An 18,439-nucleotide genomic window follows, 5' to 3' on the forward strand; every position below is an offset into this window, starting at 1 on the left:
AGAGATTGTGGGTCAGGGTTCTGATGTCACATATAGTTTGGCTCTTGTCTATTTGTATATCCAACATCTCACCCCCTACTTCATGAGTGTTTTTCCCAGAATTAAATGAGCCAGAGCTAGTGCATATTCTAGAGGGCTAGGTACAGAGCTGGGAAAATGGCAAAGCCTCAAAAATATTAGTCATTATTTTTCCCATTTTACCACTACCTTTCCAGGTCTGAAATGTCTCAGAAAAGAGCCTTCAGAAAAGAAAAGAGCCTCTCTAGAGATATGACTGCAAGAATTCTTTCCAGCAAAGGAATGTTTTTCTGCAGACTAGTATAATTAACATTCTCTCTATTGTCAAGTTTAAAGGGACTCAAGAATAACCTGAGTTATTTAAATCTAGAATAAACCCAAGTCCTTACCCACAATTATATTCAGTCCTTGTCCTCATCATTTTTTTTCCCCTAAAGTGAGTAAAGTAGAATATAAAAAGTACTCAAGGTGGGAGTTCCCGTCATGGCTCAATGGTTAACGAATCCGACTAGGAACCATGAGGTTGTGGGTTCGATCCCTGGCTTCGCTCAGTGGGTTAAGGATCCAGCATTGCCGTGAGCTGTGGTGTAGGTCGCAGACGTGGCTTGGATCCTGTGTGGCTGTGGCTGTGGTGTAGGCCTGTGGCTGCAGCTCTGATTAGATCCCTAGCCTGGGAAACTTCATATGCCGTGGGTGCAGCCCTAGAAAAGGCACATAAAATAAAATTTATATGTTGTTTCTTTCTGGAATTTTCCATTTCGTATTTTCAGACAGCAACCAACTGGGAAAGCAAAACCAAGGCTTAGGAGGGACTACTGTATTGACGATTGGATCTGAAAGTCAAACAGTGGAAGAAAATGCTGTAGGACAGTGGTTCTTAAACAGGGGATGATGGTACCCCAGGGACATTTGGCAACATCTAGTTTCACTGTGGGGTGTCACACCTGGAGGAGAATGTGCTCCTGGCATCTAGAGGGTAGAGGCCAGAGATTTCTGCTAAACATCCTAAGATACACAGAACAGTACTGACCAGAACTAACCTTTACCCCTAAAGGATTATCCGGGCTCTGAGGTTGGTAGTCCCTGAGGCTGAGAAACTTTGGTTATTTCGGTGGTTTTCAAAGCATCCTTCCTAGACGAGCAGCATCAGCATGACCAGGAACTAGTTGAGAGGCCAATTCTCAGGGTCCTTCCAGAACTCCACAATCAGGTGCTAAGTGGGCAGGATACCAATCTGTGCTCCAATAAACCCTTTGGGGGAGGCTTGTGCTTGGTAGAATTTGAGAAGCTCCATTGCACAGAGCGCAGGACATGGCCTGAGTATAGAAATTCCACTAACTCATTAATCTGTTTATGAAGGACTGGATTCCTTCCAACCCAAATTCAATCTGCTGCTTTTACTCAAGGCTCATTTTTTTCCAAAAATAGTTTGGAATAATTTAGAGAAGAAAACCCCTGACTTTATTAATTGCTTAGAAAAAATTATCATAGATTGCTAAGTGGTGGGTTAAACATACACCCACAGATCATTTAAAACATTGGAAGAGATACCATAATTGGTACATTTGAGTAAGAAAGGCAGTCTGTTCAATTTTAACACTATCAAAACAAGCATTAAGGAGTTCCTTCTGAGATGCAATGGGTTAAGAATCCGACTGCAGGAGTTGCCACTGTGGCTCAGCGGGTTAAGAACCAGACATAGTCTCCATGAGGATACAGGTTCGATTCCTGAACTCACTCACTGGGTTAAGGATCCAGCACTGCTCCAAGCTCCAGGGGAAGTCGAAGGTATACCTGGATCCCTCGTGCTGTGGCTGGGAAGTAGGCCTGCAGCTGCAGCTCCGATTCCACCCCTAGTCCAGGAACTTCCATATGCTGCAGGTACAGCTATAAAGAGAAAGGAAAAAAAAAAAAGAGAGAAATCCAACTGCAGTGGTTCTGGTCACTGCAGAGGTGCCGAGGTAGGAGTTTGATCCCAGTCATGGTACAGTGGGTTACAGGGTCCATTGTCATTGCAGCTGTAGCTGTGATTCAATCCCTGGCCTGGGAACTTCCATCTACTATGGGTGTGGCCATAAAAAAAACACAACACAATCTTTGAAATGATTAGGTTATAGTTGAGGCACATGAGTGTTGTTGATTATGACTCACTACTTGTACTATTATTTTATGTATATTTATAAGCATCCATCCACTCACTGAGCTTTTACTGAGTGCCTACTATTTCCTACATACTACTCTAAGCAGGGGGGATGGGAAGATACTCTATCTCCAGCCTCCAGAGCAGTGGTTTGACGTCCTTACGGCCTTCGTCAGTGACGGCATGATCTGGAGAGAAGTGTGTATTGTGGATTTCACACTTATTTTCATCTGTGGATTTTCTCCCTGCTGGACTATAGGACTGCTTTTCTTCTTTTCTTTCCTTTTTTTTGGGGGGGGGCAGGGGGCCCCCCCCGCACCTGCAGCATATGGAAGTTCCCAGACTAAGAGTTGAATTGGAGATGTATCCGTGACCTATACCACAGCTCATGGCAATGCTGGGTTCCCAACCCACTGAGCGAGGCCAGGGATCAAACCTGCATCCTCATGGATACTAGTTGGGTTCATAACCCACTGAGTCATGACGGGAATTCCTTTTCTTTTCTTTTCTTTTTTTTTCTTTTTAATGGCTGCACCTATAGCATATGGAAGTTCCCAGACTAGGAGTCGAATTGGAGCTGCAGCTGCTGGTCTACAACACAGCCACAGCAATGTGGGATCAGAGCCACATCTTCAATCTATATACCTAAGCTTATGGCAATGCTGGGTCCCATACCCACCGAGTGAGGCCAGGGATGGAACCCACATCCTCATGGATACTAGTCAGGTTCGTAACCCACTGAGCCATGATGGGAACTCCTTTTCTCTCTCTCTCTTTTTTTTAATGGCCTCACCTATAGCATATGGAAGTTCCCAGGCCAGGGGTTGACTTGGAGCTGCAGCTGGGGCCTACGCCACAGCCACGACAACAATGGATTCAAGCCGAGCAGCATCTGTGACCCATGCTGCAGCTTGTGGCAATGCCAGATCCTTAACCCACTAAGAGAGACCAGGGATTGAACCTGTAGCCTCACAGAGACAATGTCAGGTCTTTAACTCGCTGAGCCACAATGGGAACTCTTTATTTGTCATTTGAGAACTGCTATGCCAATAAACTCAAATAGCGAATGATGGAGGAATTTTTTTTTTTTTGTGCCAATGTACACATTCTACAATAAAGCAAACAGACAAACAGACATATAGGAGAAAAACAGAATTCATGCAGTAGAGTTTTAACTGAGCAGTATGAACAAGGCACGTTCAGTTAAATTAAGTAAGTGGAAGAAGCCCCAGACACCTCTTCCAGTACTCAGACAGAATGGCACATCACCTGGGCTTCTGTGCAGATCCCACACTGGCTGTCTTCAGTCTGCAGGTCAAATCTGCCAGCTGCCTGTTTTGTTTAAAAAAAAAAGAAAAAAACAAAAGGTTTTACTGGAACTTAGTCATGGCCATTTGTTTATATGTTGCCTCTGGCCACTTTAGCCAACTCTTTTTTTGGAAGGAGATAGTAGCCTCTATTGCTTGACAAAGGCCAGGTCATCAGACTCTGCAGTGTGAGGATTTAAAAAGGAAAAGCTGGGAGTTCCCGGTGTGGTGCAGCGGAAAGGAATCTGACTGGTATCCAGTATCGACTCACTGGGTTGGGGATCTGGCATTGCCCTGAGCTGTGGTGTAGGTCACAAACATGGCTTGGATCCTACGTGGCTGTGGCTGTGGTATTGGCTGGCAGTTGCAGCTCCAATTCAACCCCTAGCCTGGCAAATTCCATCTCATATGCCCATATGCTGTAAGTGCAGCCCTAAAAGGTAAAAATTAAAAAAAAATTAAAAAGGAAGAGCTGCCCAATTCCTAGGTCCACTGGGAAGAAGAGGGCTGGAACCTGCCTTAAGGAGCTGGATATTAAAACCAGCCCACCTCCAAGCTGGCAGTCTCCTTGTGGGCAGTACTGAAGGGGGACTAAGAGAACTGAGGACCAGAGGGGCAAGCTGTGCTTGGACAGCCTCAGGCATATGGAATGGACATCCCCCGCAACCCCTGCCATCTCCCCACAGAAGCACCCCTGCAGAGTCTGCCCAGGCTACTCAATCTTGTTACTGAAATATCGGCTGCCTCTGTACACTGAGATGCCAAATAAAAAAGCAGAGACAGAGTTGAAGGAAACAGAAAAAGTACCTTTCATTGCAGGCAAAGAGGAGAACACAGCAAGCTAGTTAGTGCCTCGAGGACTGTGCCCCCCCGCCCCTTGGATGGGTTGGTGGGGAGTCTTATGGTGTTTGGGGAGCAAGGTGTGATCAGCTCATGGACATTTTCCTGATTGGCGGGTGGTGAGGTCATTAGGTGTCCGTGTCTTCAACCCTCTGTTTCCAACCCATCTGGGGTCCATGTGCTTGTGGGCAGCATCCAGTTGACCTCTTCCACCTTGTGGGGACTTCAGCACCTGCAGCAAGGATCTGGCTCAGAATATTGTCTACAGTCTTTGAAGAACTGAAGGTCCTTGACTTTGTTGAATGGCTCAATTATTATTACTGTTTTCGTTTATCTCTGTATTTTCTCACTTCTCTGATTAAATTGATTCTTTGACTAAAGTTTTTCTATAGATAAAAAGGCAGGTGGAAGGCTATGAATTGGGGTCCATTCTGGGAAGGCCTCAAGGGGTCCTGCTCGATTACAAACTCACACTCTGTGGCTGCAGATAACCCCCTCTGCCTTGCGGGCTCTGCACACGTCATGGCCACAGCAACCTCCCAGGCCCACATGAGAGAGTCCACGTGCCCAGTCCTCCCCCTGCTTCGGGTTGTATCAGTTCAGGGAATCACTTTCTATTCCCAAGGTGAAGCTAGAAAGATTCTTTTTCCTGTACAATGAGTGAAGCTCAGAGAACTAAGCTTTGTGTGGGCACACACATGCCATCTGGAATGCCGCCAATCTTCCTCCTGAGACCCAGCAGAGAAGGAAAGGAAGTGCTTTAGACAAAGATGAGAACTCCAGACAAGGAATGGTGCGTGGCTGAAGACGGGGAGGAGGGCTGGATGGCTCTGACAGCTGTGGGCTCCTCTCTGAAGCATTTCCAACACCAAACGAATGACCAGCAACTGAACTCAACTCTGATACTAACTACCCAGGATTCACCCAGTAATTTGAGGGCTCAATCCCACCGAGACAGCCCCCACTTCAGACACCAGCCACAAGTTGGGTACACAGACTCCCCCCACTTCTTCCTAACCAACTACAGATTTGGGGGTTCCCATGACCCCCTTTCAAGTTCAATATTTGCTAGAATGACTCACAGATCTTCAGAAAACCCTCCTGTTTACTAGAGTTAAGTTAAACGAGGAGGCCAAGAGTCTGATCTGGCTGCCTTGAGCAATTCCAGCTCTACGCGAGCCAACGCTTCAAGGGAATGAAATCTACACAGTCTGGACAACCAATCAGAAACAGCCAACTAGGCCAACCAATCACCGTGGCCTTACTTTGATGTTCTCTCCCCAGCTCCTCTATGCGCAGGGCTGTGGTCCACTTGTGAGCGGGTGCTTCAGTGGTTCCAATTGTTTTTTTGCTCGAACAGACTCTTAGAATTTTGAATACGTGTCGCTTTATCTTTAGTAGTTCTGGTGTCAGAGGGGGACCGGAAGGAGACCTCACAGCTCCCAGGAGCCCGAGCCACCAGGGAAGGTACCTGCTGAGTCACTCGTCCTCGCTGTTCTCTCGCTGTCTCTGGAGGTGCCGGGAAGGTCTCTCGGTCCTGGTTCCTGGGTCCGAAGCTTTTGCTTCATGAGCTTTACGACCCCATGAGATTTGCTTTTTCTGGCCTGGACCAGAAACTACCTGCAGTCAGAAACTGGATTGGGAGTCACTTGTCCTCGCTGTTCTCCCGCTGCCTCTGGACGACCCCATGAGAAGTGCTTTTTCTGGACTGGACCAGAAACTACCTGCAGTCAGAAACTGGACTGGGGTTGGGACTGGATTGTGTCCATTTAGAAACCAGGCTGGATCTGACTTAAGCTGGAGGCAAGCCATTGTGAAGCTCTCAGGTGAATCAAATTTTGTTTTCTGTTTTCGACTGCATGCATGGCCTGTGGAAGCTCCCGGGCCAAGGGTTGAAACCGCGCCACAGCAGTGATTCCTAACCCGCTGAGCCACCGAGGAAGTCCACAATTTTGTGAGTCTTTTCTTTTTTCTTATTACCTCTGCACCTGTGCAGCATGACCAGGGCTAGGGGTCCAGTCGGGGCTGAAGCTGCCATCCTACACCATAGCCACAACAACACCAGATCTGATCTGTATCTGTGACCTCCATCACAGCTCACAGCAACACCTGATCCTTAACCCACTGAGTGCGGCCAGGGATTGAACCTGCATCCTCACGGACACTAGTCGAATTCATTACAACTGAACCACAACAAGAACTCCCAAAATTTTGTTTTAAGGCTGAACAAGTAGATTAAAATAACCAAAGATAATTTTGAAATACAGTGGCCTTTGTGGGTTGACTTAACCATCTTAGATAAGCTTTACCCATTTATGAGGTGCCCTAGAGAAAAAGGGGTACTCAGCCAGGCACTCACTGTAAAGGGCAGAGGAAAAATTAATTTTCCTCCTCTACAGTTTGTGGTGATCAGCGTGGGACCCACAGGGATAGACATTCCCTCCAGAGCCTGCAAACAGCACCTTGGAAAAACTGGCAGAAGTCAGCAAATGGTAAGAATTGTTATTAGAGGCAACTAGTTCTCTGTCTGTGATGTTTGTTCAAAAGGAGGTAGGAGTCCCCTGGTGGCTCCACTGGTTAAAAGAGCTGGTGTCACTGCTGTGGCTTAGGGTTAGTCCCTGTTCCTGGAACTTCTGCATGCCACAGGCATGGCCCAGCGCCTCCCCCCGCCTCCAAAGAAATGAAAGTAAAACTTCACATGGTCTTTTCCAAATCCAGATTGGCAGGAAAAACATTAGTTATCAATCCTTTCTCTTCTAGGATGGCTGTTGCCTTCTGGTTTGTCTCCTTTAGTGTCCTGAGAACTTGGCTTGGCAACCATCAGTTTTGGGGGCCCCCAAATGTGGCCAGAGATCAGGGTTGCACCCTCTTTGTGGCTAGATATGGCTGGACGGTGCTGTGGGTTGTAACCATTTGGGGCTCAGAAGTCTACTGACTGACCATTGCCCCCCTCAGGGGACTTGTCTAAGTCTGTCCCTTTTGGCTATCTTTCGGAGTGACTCTGGATCTTGGGAGGGCAGCATCTTTTGCATCTTTTGCATGAACCTCTGCTGTGTCCATGTCCACTGTGGAGTCCTGCAGGGAATATTTCCTGTTCGTCCCAGCTGAAACCTCACAACACATTGGAAAGGATTTGTTTAAAAGTGACTCTAGGGTTATGTAGGGGTAGAACATTTTCACTTTCTTCCCTGTGAGGTTCTTTGTCTGGTCTAGTAATTTAATTTACCTAAGACACATTAATAGGAGAAAATCAAATTTTGTACATATGGGAGCCCCATAAAGGTAGGAGATTCCTGGGCAGTCAGGTGGTTGAAGCTTAAAGGGGGAGGAGGTCCAGGGCTTCAAGGGAAGGTGAGAAGAGCGAATGCAAACAAATGTTTGCCTTGCCTTGCAGATAAGGCTTTCTGGTAGAAAAAGTTATCTTTTTCTATATAACTCTTTCTGTGTAAGGATAATAGCTCTTCCTGGTACAGGCCCCCGACCTAAATTCTTTTCAGCAGTTAAGAGGAAGAGGAACAGCTCTTCCTGGGTCTGCTGGGTCCTGAATGTCTTAGCTCAAAATCACCCACATGGCAAAGCGGCACATTCCAGTGTAGAGTATTCTGGGCTCCCTTCAGTCGGAAGCTGACCAACCTGGACGTTGATGTTCAGAGCCTGATAGAAATTCTTTTGAGGCCTTCTCCCCCAAACTAAGGTGAAACTGTAATGCTGACAGTGAAAAACACTCTGCAGCCTTTGTGGAAAGATATCCTCAAATATTCCAAGGACACACAGCTCTAAATCTGCAACACAGGCCTCTTCTGGTGTCCATCCTAGCTGAAGATCTTCTTCCTGATAGGAAAAAGCAACTTGAGGATAACGGGATACTGTCGTTGAAGGGCTGGGTTAGTACCTTGCTGTGAGTCGCTCAGGTTGCGACCCAGTGCTTTGAGTTAAAAACACCTGTACTTACTGCACAGCTTGAGGCTTTACAAGAAGAAAACTGTAGCTGTAGGAACAAATTCGAAGCCCATCTATCCTTTTACCAAAACCTTCCCTGTTCATCTCAAGACTATTGCGAGTGTTGAAAGATCTGGGGAAACAAAAAGCCCTTCCTGGAGAAACTTATATTCTTTCTCTGTTTCTTCAAGCTGTAAATCTCCTACCTGGTCCTCTCTAGGGACCCAGAGCCATCTCTTGAAATGCATACTTCAGAGAGGTATTTTTTATCGGAAGCACAAAAAACCTGTTTGGAAATTAGGTGAATGAAACATCTAAAAAGTCCTTCACACAAATATTAGTGGAAGATTGAGTCCTCTGAGCAGATAAGTGTAAGTTATTCTATCTGCTAGTAAGAGAATTTGGATCCAGTGTTCTTTCCATAAACCGCTGAGTTTTTCATTATCACAGCTGTTTCATGACTAGGATTTCAAAACGAAAGCTTAAGATTTTTGTGTCTGGAGCTCCTTTTGTGGTTCAACGGTTAAGGACCCCATTGATATCCATGAGGATGCAGGTTTGATCCCCAGTCTTGCTCAGTGGGTTAAGGATCTGGCATTGCCATGAGCTGAAGCGTAGGCCGCAGGTGCGGCTCTGACCTGGGAACTTCCATGTGCTGCAGGTACGGTCCTAAAAAGAAAAAAATAAAAGATCTCTGTGTCTGTGTGTTTTATGTATGTTATAGATGTGTGATTTTTTTGGTACCTCCAGGTGCTATTGCCAAAACTAACTGGTGAAGAGCTCTGTTTAATTTAGTTGGCTTACAGACAGACTAGCATTTGTATAAATCAAGTATATGCTCAAAAACATAGAAACTAGACCAGATATTTTTCAACTTGACATGATCTAGATAATCTCCAGTAAATAACAGCTAGTTTAAGTTTGCTGGTTTAGTGAAACCAGGCATGTCTTTAGAGTATCGGCATTAAATGCAACATTTATATTCCAAGTTTACTACAAGTCAAATAAGATTATGTTACCTCTGTCACAAAATTTGTCAGCAGAAAGATAACTTCAGGTGATGCTTAGTTGTTTAATGTCTCATACAATTTTCATGATCAGTCTAAACATAATTTTTAAGAACAAGTAAATTAAATAGATGTAAAGAGAAAAAAGTTTGTAAACAAACATTTCAGTAATAATTATGCTTTATGGTATGTCTACCGAAAAATAGTTTCTGAAGTTCCCATTGTGGCTCAGCGGAAACAAATCTATCATCTGTGAGGATGCAGGTTCGATCCCAGGTCTTGTTCAGTGGATTAAGGATCCGGCATTGCTGTGAGCTATGGTGTAGGTTGCAGATGTGGCTCGAACCTGGTATTTCTGTGCCTGTGGTATAGGCTGGCTGGTGCAGCTCTGATTTGACCCCTAACCTGGGAACCTCCATATGCTGCAGGTATGGCCCTAAAAAAAAAAAAAAAAAAAAAAGAAGTTTCCAAGGGAATTCTCTGGTCTAGTGGTTTAAGGCTCCTGTGTTTTCACTGCTGTGGCTCGGGTTGCTGCTCTGGCCCAGATTCCACCCGGACCCAGGAACTTCCACAAGTTGTGGGTGTGGCAAACAAACAAAGAAAAGGAGAGAGAGAGAGAGAGAACTTGAACTAAATGTTGCAACTCTTATTTACAAAAAAATAGTTTCCAAAATTTTTGGTAACTTGAAACCTTAAAGTTAAGTAAATGCTGGATATTCAAATTTACTATCCAAATTATTTCCAAATAAGACAAAAACTTGAAACATAATTATGTAATTACCAAACATAAGTTTATCCACTTTTGCCTTGATTGTAAAAGTAACAAAAGATATCCAGGTCATTAGTAAACATGTTCTGTGCCACACTGAAAATTTACTATCAAGGAGTTCCCGTCGTGGCGCAGTGGTTAACGAATCCGACTAGGAAACAGGAGGTTGCGGGTTCGGTCCCTGCCCTTGCTCAGTGGGTTAACGATCCGGCGTTGCCGAGAGCTGTGGTGTAGGTTGCAGACGCGGCTCGGATCCCGAGTTGCTGTGGCTCTGGCGTAGGCCGGTGGCTATAGCTCCAATTAGACCCCTAGCCTGGGAACCTCCATATGCCGAGGGAGCGGCCCAAGAAATAGCAACAACAACAACAACAACAACAAAAAAGACAAAAAGACAAAAAAAAAGAAAGAAAATTTAATATCAACAAGGAAGTGTGTCGGAGTTCCCGTCGTGGCTCAGTGGTTAACGAATCCGACTAGGAATCATGAGGTTGCGGGTTCGATTCCTGGCCTTGCTCAGTGGGTTAAGGATCTGGCTCCATGAGCTGTGGTGTAGGCCGCAGATGTGGCTCGGATCCTGCGTTGCTGTGGCTCTGGCTTAGGCCGGTGGCTACAGCTCCGATTAGACCCCTAGCCTGGGAACCTCCATATGCCGTAGGAAGCAGCCCTAGAAAAAGTGAAAAGACAAAAAAAAAAGAAGTGTGAAGGGTATTTATAAATCATCAGTCCACAGAATCCTAGTGTAACCCAGTCCACCACTGTTTACTTCTTAGTTTTCCTTAGGAAATTCAGGATTCTACGTATTACATTTCTAAGTGTTAAATTTCCTTAAAATTCTTGAGGAATTCAGGATTCTAAGTATTAAGTACACTTATTAACATATGTATCTCAAATTTCTTAGAAATAATAAGGGTGAAAGGAAACAACTGTATGAAAAGTAAGTAAAGTGGAATAACTCATTTTTGCAGAATAAGAAAGAGAAAAAAAAAAATAGGACAAAACCTGAATGGGTATAAAAAAAGTTGTGGAAGCTTGTGGAAAAGGAGTCTTGGGAAAAGAATTTTTATGTATGTGGCCAAGCTTGCTAAGGTCAGAATGGATTTATTTAGGTTTTTAAGGAAGGAGTTCTGATATCAAAAGTGCTTTAATGCGAAAATAGAATTTGATTTTCTGTTAAAAGTCAAGGTTCATTGGACTGGTGCACTCTTAAAACACAAATGTTACTGAACTATAGTTGATTTACTGTGTTGTGTTAATTCCTGGGGTCTTGCAAAGTGTTCAGTTATACATAATTCTTTTTCATATCCTTTTCCATTATGGTTTATCACAGGATATTGACTATAGTTCACTGTGCTATAGAGTATGTTTATCCATTCTATGTAGAATAGTTTGCATCTGCTGACCCCAGATTCCCAAACCTTTCCTCTCCCTACCTCATCCATTCTCTCTGTCTGAGTCTATTTTTTTTTTTTTTTGCTGCACCCATGGTGTATGGAGGTTCCCAGGCTAGGGATCGGATCGGAGCTACAGCTGCCAGCCTACACCAGAGCCACAGCAATGCAGGATCCGAGCCGTGTCTTCGACCCACACCACAGCTCACGGCAATGCCGGATCCTTAACCCACTGAGCAAGGCCAGGGATTGAACCCGCAACCTCATGGGTCCTAGTTGGATTCGTTTCCACTGCTCCATGATGGGAACTCCAATGTCTGAGTCTATTTGTGTTTCATAGGTAGGTTCATCTGCATCATATTTTAGGTTCCACATATAAATGATAACGATATTTGTCTTTCTCTGACTGACTGATAAGGATCTGGCAGTTCTTATCTTGGCTGGAGGCTTTTCGAATTTTATTTCCTTGGACAAGCCTTGAAGTCCCACAATTGTGTCATATGTGGATGGTTACGTTATTTACACAGGTAATGCAGAAATTAAAGTTTCTTGAGGAGTTGCCGTCATGGCGCAGTGGTTAACGAATCCGACTAGGAACCATGAGGTTGCGGGTTCGGTCCCTGCCCTTGCTCAGTGGGTTAACGATCCGGCGTTGCCGAGAGCTGTGGTACAGGTTGCAGACGCGGCTCGGATCCCGAGTTGCTGTGGCTCTGGCGTAGGCCGGTGGCTACAGCTCCGATTCAACCCCTAGCCTGGGAACCTCCATATGCCGCGGGAGCGGCCCAAGAAATAGCAACAACAGCAACAACAACAACAACAACAAAAGACAAAAAGAGAAAAAAAAATAAAAAAAAATTAAAAAAAGAATAAAGTTTCTTGAAAGTTGTCAATACTCTCATAGTCCAAGTATTATCCTAAATTATTGTATACCATAGAAATAACTACATTTCCTTTTCAAATGAACTTGCATCACATTTTTAACTGTGGCCATTTAAAAAAATCTTTTGATATTTACAGACTATTATTGTTTTACTTCGATGCTTGTGCAAAAGGGGTTCATCTTCAGAGAGATTCACAGAAAGGACTCTTAACAAGTACTCTAGAATATAGGTTTCTGAAAACTTTAAGGTCATAAAATTCAACTGGGTAAGAACTTGCACAGTGAATGGAAAAAGTGGATTGAAGCCGAAACACAAGTTAATAATATGGGATTGAATGAACCGATGAGGATGATTATAATTTTTTTTTACCACTTTTTCTTTGAAATTTTGTTAGTTCCTCAACGTTTTATTTTTATAGAGACCAAAGGAAGTCTGGTTAGTAAGGTGCTTTTGTTTGGGGTGATTGAGATCCCCAAACAATTGACTCAAGGACTTCTATTAAGGCAAATACAGAAGCGAGACTGACGCATCCGCCTTGGACTGTGTAAACTTCTGTGATACCTAGAAAATTGTGAGGTTAAATTGTGAAAAGGGAGGCGTCACGAGGGAGACTTTGACATGAGGCAGGTGGGTCCAAGTAACTCCTTTCTGCGATGGAACCTTGGCTCTCTTTTTATCCTGTTGGTGATTGGCTCGTGTGCCCCGTGTCTCAGTTTGGACCCCTCTGTGTTGCCTGCTGTGTGTAGGATGACTAAGCAGTTCCTAGGGAAGAGGGTAATGGGTTCTCTGACCAATATTATTTGAGATGATCCGTGTTTTGCCCAGAGACTCAGCATCCTCGGTTGATGCCAGGGCACGTTCAGTGCCTCATTAGCACAGATTGATTAGAGGAGACACAGTCCCCAACGCTTCCCATGCTGATGATGGTGTCTGTGGAGTTGCCATCGTGCAGTCAGGTGGGAAGATCACCTGGGCACTGTATCCTGGAGCCACCAGTTGAGTGCTCATTGTAAACAGGCTTCCAGAGGCAGTACAGACTGGTCTGCAAACCATATATGAGCTGATAGTCAAACTTGTGGTTGAGAATGAAGTGAGTGGGAAAAACAGATGGTGAAAGACCCTCCGTGGCTTACGTATCTCTAATCTAGTCTCAAGATAATTAGCTCCATAAGCGTGGCAGGATTCCAGCACACAGTGTGGACTAAGCCCCAGCACAGGGCGGCTCCCCATGGGAGCCATCAGCCACCGCAATGATTTTGGACCAATGTGGCACTACCATCTTTTTTATAATGTCATCTGTAAAGTCAGACCCAAAGGTACACTGATGATGAACAGAGCAGTCATTGGCAGGAATAATGATATGTACTGATTGAGGCAGTGATGAGCAAGCACACTTGCTGTTCTGTTATTGCTGCTACTCTTATTAACAAGAATGTTATTGTGGCGCAGTGGAAGTGAATCTGACTAGTATCCATGAGGTCGCAGGTTCAATTCCTGGCCTTGCTCAGTGGGTTAAGGATCCACTCCAATTTGACTCTGAGCTTGGGAACTAGGGCTACAGGTGTGGCCCTAAAAAGAAAAAAAAAAAAGCAGGAGTTCCCATCGTGGCGCAGTGGTTAAAGAATCCGACTAGGAACCATGAGGTTGCGGGTTCGGTCCCTGCCCTTGCTCAGTGGGTTAACGATCCGGCGTTGCCGTGAGCTGTGGTGTAGGTTGCAGACGCGGCTCAGATCCCGCGTTGCTGTGGCTCTGGCGTAGGCCGGTGGCTGCAGCTCCGATTCGACCCCTAGCCTGGGAACCTCCATATGCCTCGGGAGTGGCCCAAGAAATAGCTAAAAAGACAAAAGAAAAAAAAAAGCAAACATATCATATGGTTATTGAGAGATAAAAATATGTTCAAAGGAAAAAAAATCACTAAATGTATTTGAGTTCTCACACAGTGGGATTCAGAAAAAAAAAAAAGTTAAAAATCATGCCTTATCATGCTATATAAGTTTTTATAAGTGAAAAAGCTATACTGCTGTAAGGTTAAATAGTACCCTGTTTTTTTCTCCCCCAAATGATATCATGCTAAAGACAACAAATACTAAAATTGAGTGTTCGCTTTTCAAAGGGAAACCTTAGGGCTAGTTGTGGTTGCTGTTCTGCCTGAATATACACCTTGGGGGAAAAATAATCTGTCATTTTCATCTTCTCATTGCTGTCTGAATACTCTGGCAATTTCTTTGCTCAGAGCCACCTGATATTTGATTTTTGAGCGCTTGCTTCTAAAAGATGAGGGCCCTTCTCTCCCCAGTTCTTGGAACTCAAGTTTGCAGCTGGTGATAATCATTTTCATTTTCAAAGCATCTCCTATGAGCAGCAGGCTGTTTAATGCCCTTGTGCTGGTGCTGTCTTGTCAAATCGTCACAAAAATTTTAATGAAGTGGGAACATTATTCCACTTTCCAGATGTTCTTGAATATGACCCACATTTTACCGGTGAGGAAACCGCGTCAGCTTATGCGTCGCTTGCTCGCGGTCAAAGATCTGTTTTGATAATTCGCTTTGACATTACAGGGCAAGGAAAGAAAACAGCCATGGCCCTCAGTTGTCACGGGACCCCTGCCGTCGTCTCGTGTTGGGGGTCAAGAGAAGAAGACAGGTGGCGGTCTGTTTTCCCAGACCCCTCCCCGTCTTGGTGCCCAGAAGAAGGCGGAAGCCAGAGCGCTGCCCCTTTCTCTCCAGGTGGCTGGGCAGCTGCTGACCCAGCTGGAAAAGCGGCCGTTGCGTCAGCAGCCCTCCTTGTTATTCAAGTTCACTGCCAGGGACCCGAGGAAGCAGACACCGTGCTCATTCTGGGGTGCGTGCGCATGCGTCCCGCAGGGTCCGTGTCAGCTTCAGCACCCGGCCTCGGCCTCGTGAATTCAGACTTTGGTCAGAGCCCTAAATTCACTCTGTCCCAATTTAGGGTCTCCAGCAGAAAAAGAGCATCATTACTCCCAGTGTCCGTTGGCCACCGCTGGAAAAGATCCTGATTGGCTTTGCCTGGCTTTATATGCCTCATGGCACCAGCGGAAGTGTCAGCTATGCTTATTTGTGTGTGAACACTTTCTAAAAGCAAATTATTAGCGTGTATTCAATTTGGTGTTTCTCTTCAGGAATTTATTTAAATCAGTACTCATTTTTTTGGGTTTCAAGCATAGGTTGAACTAGATAATAATATTTTGTAAATTCACAACTTTCATATGTAGTTAGAGCTACTAATATTTTCTTTTTAGAGCTCCAGGGTTCTTGGAGTTCCCGCTGTGGCACAAGGGGTTAAGGTTCCGACTGTAGCAGTTCGGGTTGCTGTTGAGGCACAGGTTTCATCTGTGGCCCAGCCAGTGCAGTGGGTTAAGGATCCCACATTGCTGCAGCTGTAGCTTGGATTCAATCCCTTGCCTGAGATCTTCCATATGCCATGTGTGCGGCCCCCCAAAAAAGGCAAAAAGAGAATCTTGTTCTCCTCCTGCGGGCTAGGTTGTAATATCTTTGAACGTGGCTACCGTAACTTAACTTCCTTTCCGTTGTTTCATGTTACTTACATGGTGCTTTATAATTATTAGGTACCCTTTGATTTTCTTTTTTAAAAGATCTTACCGAAGTATAGTTGATTTACAGTTTTGGGCTAATTTCTGCTGTACAGCAAAGTGGTTCATATATATATATATTCTTTTCCATTATAGTTTTATCATACGATATTGAATATAGTTTTCCCTGTGCTATACAGTAGGATCTTGGTGTGTATTCATCTGATATATGGTACCCTTGCATCATGTTAAATTACTTAAGAGCTACAATTGGTCGGCTGCTTCTTATGTTCGATGTGCTTTATTTGGTGAGGGTGTGCAGGTTCTCGGTAATGTCAGAGTAGGAAGGACTTTCCATCTTTTTTTTTTCCGTTTCAGAAAACACTATTTAGCAATGTTACAGAAGAAAAAGGGCCCATCGAGCCTTGAGAAATGTTCATCTTCAAATCATTCATTTGAGTCTCAATTATTGATATTTCCTGTAACGAGTTGATTTTTACTTTGTACCGCATTTCCTGATACGGCTGGAAGCACCTGTGATGGTTAGAAAAATTGCTCTCACTTTTGTTCCACAGATGAACTATAGATCGTATTCTCGACATGTGAGTTAAAGTGAAACGCAACTGAAGAATCAAAGACACCATCTCTGGGCAAGGAGCTACTGCTTTAGTTCCTTGCTGTCAGACTGTGATGTGTGGCCCAGCTCTGTTGGCTTCCCCTAGATGCTTTTAGAAATGCCCAACCTGGGGTCTCAGACCAGATCTTCAGGATCTGCAATTTGTTAAGATTCCCAGATGATCTGTAAGGCCAAAAATGTTTGAAAAACACTTTTCTAGAAATCAGAATTCGTTTTCAGGTAAACCTTGTAGGGACTTGACTGTAGGGCTTTGAAGGCAGTGGCTGTCGGCAGGAAGCCAGGTGTTTATCTTAGGGATGACAATTATGTGGTGTAAATGCTGCCATCTTCCTCCTTGACTTGTGAGAAACATTGCCAATTGCTCACGAGCCTCTTCCCACCAAGCCTCAGGATGCTTCTCAACAGTACAGTCTGGGTAGCTTTCACAGAGAAAGTCGTGTTGGTTGAAGAGTTAAGACCTGGAGTTCCCATTCTGACTCAGCGGGTTAAGTATCCAGGACTCAGTGGACTAGTATCCAGGAGGATGCGGGTTCAATCCCTGGCCTCATTTTGCTGGCTTAATTTGAGGTGTAGGTTGCAGATGCAGCTTGAATCCCGTGTCACTTTGGCTGTGGTGTAGGCCAGCAGCTGCAGCTCTGATTTGACCCCTAGCCTGGGAACTTAGATATGCCACAGGTGTGGCCATGAAAAAAAAAAAAAAAGTTAAAATTTATTTATTCATTTTGCCCCAAAACCAATTGTTTGTTAAACATTGCCCAAGAGGCAAAATAGACCAAAGAGGAGTCTAGTTTAATGAATCCTATTGTGACTTTTGGCTGAGCAGTAAGGTCAAGGTCATGCATTTGACCCTGGGCAAGCTAGACAAGCTCTTTTTTTTTTTTGGCTTTTTGCCTTTTCTTGAGCTGTTCCCCCGCGGCATATGGAGGTTCCCAGGCTAGGGGTCTAATCAGAGCCATAGCCACTGGCCTATGCCTGAGCCACAGCAACGCGGGATCCGAGCCGCGTCTGCAACCTGCACCACAGCTCACGGCAACGCCGGATCGTTAACCCACTGAGCAAGGGCAGGGATCGAACCTGCAACCTCATGGTTCCTAGTTGGATTCGTTAACCACTGCGCCACGACGGGAACTCCTAGACAAGCTCTTAATCCACTCTTTTCAGTCTTGGTTTTCTTCGTCTCCTATCCCTCTTACCTTTAATCTTGTTAATTCAGCCTGATTTCCCCTCAGGAACCTTCCTCTATTCCTTTGAAATGAGTGTCTGGTCCTGAGTTTCTGGTTGGAGCTTTATTTAATGCCACCTCCTAGGGACACACACTCTGCCTTGTCTCTGTTCAGCCCTTCTGAAGCAGCCTCCCACTGAATATCTCTCTCTCTCTCTCTCTTTTTTTTTTTTTTTTGTCTTTTTAAGGTTGCACCCATGGCATATAGAAGTTCCCAGGCTAAGCACTGAATTGGAGCTATAGCTGCCAGCCTACACCACAGCCACAGCAAAGCCAAATCCGAGCTGCGTCTGCAACCTGCAGCACAGCTCACAGCAACGCTGGATCCTTAACCCACTGAGCGAGGCCAGGGATCGAACCTGTGTCCTCATGGATACTCGTCGGGTTCGTTACACTGAACCACGATGAGAACTCCCTGAACGTCTCCTTAAGATCAGCTCTTTGCCTAAATTGTTACCCCAAATGGAGGACCTGGGAGAATGGGTGAGAGTCTGCTTCCATTGCCTGCTGGAACAGCCTTGACCCTGTCACAGCTCCTTCAGAGTTGCCAAGGATGTAGCATCTGAGTCTTGAGAGTTCTGGTCAAGACTCCACTACTTCCTTTTATGTGATTTGGGACAAGTTACCACATCTCTCTTCTCAGTTTATTCTTCTTTGAATTGAAACAGTTCTAGAATCGAATTCCCTGGATTGTTCTGAAGATAAATGAGCGTTACGTAAAACTTAAAACAGTATCTGCAA

The sequence above is a fragment of the Phacochoerus africanus genome, chromosome 8, assembly GCF_016906955.1.
Source record: "Phacochoerus africanus isolate WHEZ1 chromosome 8, ROS_Pafr_v1, whole genome shotgun sequence".
In the NCBI taxonomy this organism is placed as follows: domain Eukaryota; kingdom Metazoa; phylum Chordata; class Mammalia; order Artiodactyla; family Suidae; genus Phacochoerus; species Phacochoerus africanus.